The following is a 10,194-nucleotide window of genomic DNA, read 5'->3' on the forward strand; positions in this document are numbered from 1 at the left end:
AAAGAAAGAAAGAAAGAAAGAAAGAAAGAAAGAAAGAAAGAAAGAAAGAAAGAAAAAAAGAAAGAAAGAGGGGGAGGGGCAGAGGGAGAGGGAAAGCAGGCTCCACGCCCAGCATAGAGCACAGATGCGGGCTCAGTCGCACAACCCTGAGATCATGACCTGAGCCAAAATCAAGAGTTGGGCACTTAACCAACTGAGCCACCCAGGTGCTCCTCTTTTCTCTATTTTAGACACTTTCTTTAATGCACTTGAATGATTTTATTTATAATACAATTAATATTATAAGCTTAAATAAAATCAGGGTTGCTAGGTCTACACAATCTTGCTAATTCTGCTTGGGGTGTGTAAGTGCATGTTGGATGAGTATAGGCCAGAGGGCACCTGGAGGTACAAAGAACAGATCTGTGCTAGTTTCCCTGGTGAGTGTGTCAAAGGTACTGTTCATTTGACCTCCCAGATGGATCACAGAGTCCCCGGAAGTACCTGCCCCAGGGTGAACTTCTACCGGACTCCACTCAAACCAGAAAACCCAGGGTAGCTCCTAAGAAGAAATCTCCCTAGGCTCATCTTAGTCTAAATCTAGGCCATGGTGGCTCCAGAATATGGGTCTAATATGGGTCAGGGGTGCTAGAAGTGTCTCTTAACTTTTCAGTCACTAAGAGAACACATAAATATAGCACCAAAGCACAGAAGGGGGTAATTTAGTAATGTTGGTCATTAGGCTGTAAACTGGAACATTATCAAACTTCCTTTCCAGGAGTTGAATCAGACTATAATTAGACCCAGGCCTGGACACTCCTTTACACAATAGCCTATTTCTTTGTTTGTTTGGTTTTTGTTTTTTAACCTATTAGCTACCTCTTTTGTCTTTTGAACATTGCCGGCATTAAGAAATGATGGAAAAACCCGACTCCATTCTCCCAAAGTTCTCCATAATGAGTTTTTATAAAGAAAATTTCTGCAGGCCTTCCCGGGGGTTCCTGCTTATTTGTGATGCTAATTCCAGCATCCTCCCTCTGGACAGGTCAAGTTATCTGTAATACACCAGATCATGACTGTCGGAGGAAAGTACAATATGAGCTACATATACGTAAACTTAAATTATAGCCACATTAAAAAGGTAAAAAGAAACAGGTGAAATTAATTTTAATAATGTTTGACTCAGTTGAATATACTCAAAATATTTCAATATATACTCGGTATAAAATAATTGAGATTAGGGGTGCCTGGGTGGCTCAGTCGTTAAGCATCTGCCTTCGGCTCAGGTCATGATCCCAGGGTCCTGGGATCGAGCCCCGCATCGGGCTCCCTGCTCAGCGGGAAGCCTGCTTCTCCCTCTCCCGCTCTCCCTGATTGTGTTTCCTCTCTCGCTGTGTCTCTCTCTGTCAAATAAATAAATCTTTAAAAAAAAATAATTGAGATTGTTTTTTTTTTGTACTAAGTCTTTGGAATATAGTGTGTTTTACACTTCCAAAACATCCTAATTAGGACTAGCCACGTTTCAAGTGCTCAATAGCCAAATGTGGCTAACACTATTTTATTGGACAGTACAGGACCAGGTGAATACAGGTAGATTCCCTGAGACATTGCTGTGTGTCTAGCAAGAACAGATTACTTGTTAATGGACTCAAAATACAACTGTGTCTTGATGTCACATACAGGGTCTTAAAATATCTTTCAAACAATTTACTCAATCAAGCTTCTTTCTCAAGTACCAAAGATCTTAGTTTCCAGGATTTTTATGTGCCTAGTATCTCCTGTTTTCAAAAATATGATTCTCTAACAAATTTTCCTAAATAGGTCAAGGGAAACTTTGTCTTACTGCCATTTGCAAATTTAACTCCAGTATATGAAATAACTAATTCACCAGATGATGAAAATTATGAGGTTGGATATTTACAAAAACACTTGAATAAAACCTTTCTTTATCCTTGTGAAATAAGCAGGCTATGACTCCCTACAAACTCTATTAATACATAAATTTGTAAATGGTTGCTAAAAGCCCGTAAACATGGGGTGGGTAAGGCTGCAAGCAAGGTGCTGGCTGTGATTTGTAAGTTCTTAAGTGCATCCCTGGGCCTGGGTCACCCCAGTGATTATAGCTTGTGTTAGCAGAGCCTGTTAGACCACGTTATAGTTCACCATGGCAAGGAAGTCTTCCATTTCCCCGTTTGTGGATTTCACTGTTCTTTTGGAAACAAGCGATACATTTATTCATTTATACCCATAAAATGAGCTACTCTTCTGAGTACATCTATGAGAAAAGGCAAGGTTCTTCATTAATCCTATTTAGATAATCAGTTAAGAGAGAAATCTAACAACAAAGTAAAGAAATAAAAGAAGGCATGTGACACTCTCACCTGCCAATAGGCAAAATGCGCTCTCTCCTTCCTGAATTTTTGGTTAGTCTTTGGAAATACCTGTTTATAGTAAGGCAAATAAATAGAACTCCATTTTGTAGATAACTGTTATATATTTCTTTAGGGGATTTTTTCTGTTTCATCTAGGACCTTTTTATTGCTGTAAGGTTAGTCGTAATGTCCCAGCTTTCATTCCTGATTTAGTAATTTGAGCTCTTTTTTCTTTGTCAGTCTAACTAAAGGTCTATCAATTTTATATTTTGTTTGTATTTTCAAGGAGCCAGCTTTTGGTTGCATTGATTTTCTCTATTTTTTTTCCTGTTATCTATTTTATTCATTTCTGCTGTAAGCTTTATTAAATTTTTTCTTCTGCTTGCTTTAGGTGACATTTACTTGTCTTTTTCTAGTTTCTTAAGGTGAAAGTTTAGGTTATTGATTTAAGACCTTTCTTCACTAAAAGCATTTATAGCTATACATTTCTCTTTAAGCACTGCTTTAGCTCCATCCCATAAATTGTGGTATATTGTCTTTCATTTTCATTCATCTCAAAATATTTCTGAATTTTTCCGTTTTTTATTCTTTGACTCATAGGTTATTTATGAGTGAGTTGCCTAATTTCTACATATTTGTGTATTTCCCACATTTCTGTTGCATTTTTTAATTTAATTCTATTGTGCCTGGAGAACATACTTTATACTATTTTAATTATTTTACATTTCCTGGGAATTGTTTTGTGGGCCAGGATATGGTCTGTTTTGGGGAATGTTACATGTGCACTTGAGAGGAATATACATTCTGCTCTTGTTGAGCATAGTCTTCTATAGATGTCTCTTAGCTGACTTATAGTGTTATTCAAATCTTCATTTCCTTGTTAATCTTTTGTCTAGTTTTTCCATTCATTATTTGAAGTAGGGTAATGAAGCCTATAATTATTATGGTTGAACTGTTTGTTTCTCCCATTAGCTCTGTCAGATTTTGCTAAGTGTATTTTAGGGCTCTATTGTGAGGTGCATGTATGTTTATAATTGTTATGCCTTCTTAATGGATTGATCCTTTTGTCATTATAAAATGTCCTTTGTTTCTTGTAACAATTTTTGCCTTAAAGTCTATTATGTCTGATATTACTATAGCCACTCCAGCTTTCGTTGGTTACTGTTTGCATGGTATATGTTCTTCCATTCTTTTAATTTCAACTTATTTGTGTCTTTGGCTCAAAAGTATGTCTCTTGTAGAAGTACATAGTTAGATCATGATTGTTTGTTTAAGAAATGCCTTCTGCCATTCTCTGCCTTCTTAATGGAGTGCTAATTTTATTTATATTTAATGTAATTATTGATAAAGTAGTAACATTACTTTAAGTAATGAAGTAGGATTTACATCTACTAATTTACTAATTGTTTTCTATATATCTTACATCTTTTCTCTTTTTCATTTCCTCTGTATGACCAGCTTTTGTGTTAAATAGACATTTTTCTAGTTTACCATTTTAATTCACTTGTCATTTATTTTAGAACATTTTACAAGTTATTTTCTTACTGGCTGCCCTAGGGATAACAATTAACATAACAATCTAATTGTGATTAATACCAACTAAATTTTAAAAGAATATAAAAACTTTGCTCCAATATAGCTTTGTTCTCTCTTCCCTCCTTTTTGCAGTTATTCTCATACAAATTATATCTTTATAATTATAAGCCATCAATGGAGTTTTATAATTATTGCTTTATGCACTTGTGCTTTGAATCATGAAGAAGAAAAGAGTTATAAATAAAGAGCACAATTAAACTGTCTTTTTTTTTTTTTTTTTAGATGTAGTGTTCCATGATTCATTGTTTGTGCATAACACCCAGTGCTCCATGCAGAACGTGCCCTCTTTAATACCCATCACCAGGCTAACCCATCCTCCCACCCCCCTCCCCTCTAGAACCCTCAGTTTGTCTCTCAGAGTCCATAGTCTCTCATGGTTCATCTCCCCCTCCGATTTCCCCCCCTTCATTCTTCCCCTCCTGCTATCTTCTTTTTTTTTTTTTTTTTAACATATATTGCATTATTTGTTTCAGAGGTACAGATCTGTGATTCAACCGTCTTGCACAATTCACAGCGCTTACCAGAGCACATACCCTCTCCAGTGTCTATTACCCAGTCACCCCATCCCTCCCACCCTACCCCCCACTCCAGCAACCCTCAGTTTGTTTCCTGAGATTAAGAATTCCTCATATCAGTGAGGTCATATGATACATGTCTTTCTCTTAAACTGTCTTTTTATATTTATCTCTGTAGTTACCTTTACCGGGGTTTTTTATTTCTTTGTGTGGATTCAAGTTATTGTCTAGTGCTCTTTCATTTCAATCTGAAGAACCTCCTTTAATATTTCTTGTAGGGCAGGTTTGCTAGCAGTGTGTTATCATAATTTTTTGTTTGTTTATCTGGGAATGTCTTGATTTCTTCTACATTTTTGTAGGCATAGAATACATGATTGACAATATTTTAATTTCAGCATTTTATTTTATTCTATTTTTTTAAGATTTTATTTATTTGACCAAGAGAGACAGCGACAGAGGGAACACAAGCAGGGGGAGTGGGAGAGGGAGAAGCAGGCTTCCCGCCGAGCAGGGAGCCCGATCCAGGGCTCAATTCCAGGACCCTGGGATTCACGACCTGAGCCGAAGGCAGATGCTTTACGACTGAGCCACCGAGGTGCCCCTAATTTCAGCATTTTAAATATGTCATTACACTGTCTTCAGGCCTTCGTGGTTTCTGATTAGAAATAAGCTGTTAATCTTATTGAGGATCCCTTTGATATGATGAGTCACTTCTCTCTTGCTGCTTTTAAGATTCACTGTGTCTTTTGACAATTTGATTATGAAATGTCTAAATGTAAATCTCTTTGAGTTAGTCTTACTTGGAGTTTTTGAGCTTCTTGGACATGTAGAAAAATGTTTTCCACCCAATGTGGGTAGTTTTCACCCATTATTATTATTATTACTATTATTATTATTATTTTAAGATTTTATTTATTTGTTTGACAGAGAGAGACAGCAAGAGAGGGAACACAAGCAGGGGAGCTGGAGAGGGAGAAGCACACTCCCCGCTGAACAGGGAACCCGATGTGGGGTTCGATCCCAGGACCCTGGGATCATGACCTGAGCTGAAGGCAGATGCTTAACGACTGAGCCACCCAGGCACCCCTAGCCATTATTATTTTTTAAAATATTTTCAAGGGGGGCACCTGAGTGGCGCATTCATTACACCAACAGTGTAAGAGGATTCCCCTTTCTCTGCTTCCTTGCCAACATCTATTGTTTCCTGAGTTAATTTTAGCCGTTCTTACCAGTGTGAGGTGGTATCTCATTGTGGTTTTGATTTGTATCTCCCTGATGCCTAGTGATGTTGAGCATTTTTTCATGTGTCTGTTGGCCATCTGTAAGCCTTTGCAGAAATGTCTGTTTATGTCTTCTGCCCATTTCTTGATTAGATTATTTGTTTTTTGGGTGTTGAATTTGATAAGTTCTCTGTAGATTTTGGATACTAGCCCTTTATCTGATAGGACATTTGCAAATATGTTCTTCCATTCTATAGGTTGCCTTTTGGTTTTGTCGACTGTTTCCTTGCTGTGCAAAAACTTTTTATTTTGATGAAGTTGCCCCACACTTTTTTGAGGCTTTTTCATTTTGCTTTATTCTTTTTGTCTTTCTGTTTTTCAGACTGGATAGTCTAAAAACAAATTATCTTCAAGTTTGCTGATGATTTTTTCAGCCAGCTCAAATCTTCTGGTGAGCCCTTCTAGTGAATTTTCTATTTCAGTGATTGTACTTTCAACACCCAAATTTCTGGGGTGCCTGGGTGGCTCAGTTGGTTAAGCATGTGACTCTTGGTTTCATCTCAGGTCATGACCTCAGGGTCATGGGATTGAGCCCTGCGTCAGGCTCTGCGTTCAGCATAGAGTCTGCTTGGAATTCTCTCTCTCCCTCTGCCCTTCCCGCTCATGCTCCCTCTCTCTCTAAAATAAATAAATGAATCTTTAAAAATAAACACCCAGTTTTCTATTTTTTTAAAATAATTTCTCTATTGATATTATCTATTTGGTGAGGTATTATTCTCATGCTTTCCTTTTTTTCTGAAGACATAGTTTCCTTTAGTTCTTTGAACATATCTATAATAGCTAATTTAAAGTCCTTGTCTACAAAGTCCAATGTCTGGGTTTCCTCAGGGGCAGTTTCTATTGACTGCTTTCCCCATGGCTGCATATGGGCCATACTTTCCCGTTTCTTTGCTTATCTCATATATTTTTGGTTGAAACTAGACTTAAATTAGATTCTCCCCTGCTCAGCATTTATTGTCATTTCTGTTTGTTTAGCGACTTTACTGAACGGATTCTATAAAGTGTGTATTCTTTGCCATCTGTGGCCACTGAATACTCTGTTCAGTCAGCTTCATGGTCTGTTCATGACTGGTCTGAGATTTTCTTAAATGCCTTGAACCAGCAAGTCTCTGAGCTTATGCTAAAGGGCTCTGTGTTTATGTGGGGGCATGTTTTCAGTGTTTTAAACAGTCTTTTTTTAAAAAAAAAGATTTTATTTATTTCTTCATGAGAGACAGAGAGAGAGAGAGAGAGAGAGAAGCAGGCTCCCAAGGAGCAGGGAGCCCGATGTGGGACTCGATCCCAGGACCCTGGGATCATGACCTGAGCCGAAGGCAGACGCTTAACCATCTGAGCCACCCAGGCGCCCTGTTTTCAGTGTTTTAGAAGGCAATTTACAATTCTGGATTGTGCAGAGCATCAACATTATCTGGAAGTGAGAGACCAGGGCCTTCTCAGTCTTTCCTGAGCATGCACACAATTCTGCACAGGCATGTGGCCTTTTAGATTCCCAAGAATATGCTGGAGGTTTTCAGAGTCCCTATGGACATTTTATTCTCCAGCTTTTCAAGGGTTTTCTCATTTGCCCCAACTGTTAATACCATCTCAGGTAACTGAGAAGTTAAAAAAATAGCTGATTATTTTTTTTCCACCTTCTTTTTTTAATTTTATTTTACTATGTTATGTTAGTCACCATACAGTACATCATTAGTTTTTGATGTAGTGTTCCACGATTCATTGTTTGCCTATAACACCCAGCGTTCCATGCAGAACATGCCCTCCTTAATACCCATCACCAGGCTAACCCATCCCCCCACCCCCCTGCCCACTAGAACCCTCAGTTTGTTTCTCAGAGTCCATAGTCTCTTACACTTCATCTTCCCCTTCGATTTCCCCCCCTTCATTTTTCCCCTCCTTCTCCTAATGTCCTCCATGCTATTCCTTATGTTCCACAAATAAGTGAAACCATATGATAATTGACTTTGTCTGCTTGACTTATTTCACTTAGCATAATCTCCTCCAGTCCCATCCATGCTGATGTAAAAGTTGGGTATTCATCTTTTCTGATGGCTGAGTAATATTCCATTGTATATATGGACCACATCTTCTTTATCCATTCATCTGTTGATGGACATCTTGGCTCTTTCCATAGTTTGGCTATTGCGGACATTGCTGCTAATTTTTAATAAAGGCCCTGGGAAAAGGCTGTTCTCACTGAACAAGCTCTGAATAAGGTAATGACTTTTAATAGAGGAGGGTAAGACTGCCCAACAGCCAATATTTTTAACTTATTCACTTAAAATATGTATTGGAAGATACTGTGTCCTAGGGCCGTACGACTCCAAGCGTGGACTGTGTCTGGTGCTGGTCAGTGAATTGCTTGTTAATGGTCCGACATGAGACAAAGAGCTTGTACCAGAGTGTATGTAAATCAATGTACTGTTTCCTTTACAGTAAAAGTCTTGATACAAAAAGAAAAAATTTCAGCTAAACCGGGCAACGTGCTTAACGATGTGCACCATACTTTGACACTGTGGGGCACTGGATGAGGGAATGCAAAAAGAAAGATAAGCTTCCTTATGACTGAGTAGTGGAGATAAGATGTTCCTATTTCTATGCGCTGTTACGAGGTAAACTGTAGTAGGTGCCATAAGAAGCAGCAATCAATAGTGAGAGAGCTTCCAAGGAGAAAAATCTGGCGATGCTTTACTGACGCAGGGAATTTGAACTAAACTTTAAAGGATGGCTAAGATTTTCTTAGGGATAAAAGTAATTTTTTCCAGTTTTATTGAGGTATAACTGACAAAAATTGTATATGTTTAAGGTATACAATGTGACAGTTCGATTTACTCATAGATTGTGAAATGATTACACAATCAAGTTAACACACCAATCACCTCAAGTAATTTTGTGTGTGTGTGGTGAGAACTCCTCTAAGATTTACGCTCGTAGCACCACGAGAGACTATGCACTCTGAGAAACAAACTGAGGGTTCTAGAGAAAGGGGGTGGGGGGATGGGTTAGCCTAGTGATGAGTATTAAAGAGGGCACGTACTGAATGGAGCACTGGGTGTTATACGCAAACAATGAATCATGGAACACCACATCAAAAACTAATGATGTAATGTATGGTGATTAACATAACATAATAATAAAAATAAATAAATAAAAAAAAGAAAAGAAAAAAAAAGATTTACGCTCTTAGCAAGTTTCAAGTATACCATACAGTATCACTGTACGTTAGCTCCCCAGAACTTGTCCCTCTTATAACGGCAAGTTTGTGTTCTTTGACTAGCATATCCTCATTCCCCCCAACCCCTAGCAACGATCACTCCACTCTGCTTGCATGAGTTCAACTGTTTTAGATTTCACATGTAAGTGATACCATACAGTATTTATCTTTTGGTGTCTGGCTTATTTCACTTAGCATAATGCCATGTTGTCCCAAATGGCGGGCTTTCCTTCTTTCTAAATGGCTGAATTTTATCTCTCTCTCTCTCCAAATATATAATTCACATATATGATTGATATATATGATATATATGATTTTTATACATAATGTGTGTAATATTTTCTTTATCCATTCATTCACTGACACTTAGGTTGTTTCCATACCCTATATTTCCATATATAACTAGCAATGGGATTGCTGGGTGATATGGTAGTTCTAGTTTTAATTTTTGAGAAACCTCCATACCATTTCCCATAGTGGCTAGTTTATACTCCCACCAACAGGGTTCCCTTTTCTCCACATCCCCACCAACACTTGTTATCTCTTGTCTTTGGGGTATTAGCTATTCTAACAGGTGTGAGGTGATATCTCATTGTGGTTTGAATTTGTGTTTCCCTGATGATTAGCAATACTGAGCATCTTTTCAAGTGCCCTCTGACCATTTTTATGTCTCCCTGGAAAAATGTCTATCAAGGTCCTCTGCCCATTGCTTTATTGGGTTATGAATGATGGTTATGAATGGGGTGGGTAGGGTGAAAAGATAAGGCATTTGAGGTAGGACACAGTAAAAGAAAAAGTTTGGAAGTGGGAAAAATGAGGGTTGTGTTTGGAGACTAGTAAGTAGTGAATTTTGAATGGAAAATAAGGTATAGAAGTTAGAGTGAGGTAAGGTCAGAAAGTATTATTTGAGGCCACATTAGAAAGGACTTGGATTCCACACCATGGGGTTTGTCCTCTGGGTGGACAATAGGGACCCACTGACATTTTGTGAACCCGGAAATGACATGGTTCCACTTTGATTTAAAAGACTGACCTCATATCTTTGAGGAGTAAGTATCTAAAGAGTGAGAGACTAGAGTGAGGGAAAATAATTAAGATGCTATTTAATAAGAGACCAATAACGAGGGCCTGAAGCAGGGTGGTGGTAGTGGGATCTGCCAGGGCTATGATTGAGGCAGCATTTACAGGTCTTAAAACTGCTCAAATATGAACAACATGGGAAAGAAAAGGTGCTTGAAAGA

The sequence above is a fragment of the Neomonachus schauinslandi genome, chromosome 10 (genome assembly GCF_002201575.2).
Source record: "Neomonachus schauinslandi chromosome 10, ASM220157v2, whole genome shotgun sequence".
Lineage (NCBI taxonomy): Eukaryota > Metazoa > Chordata > Mammalia > Carnivora > Phocidae > Neomonachus > Neomonachus schauinslandi.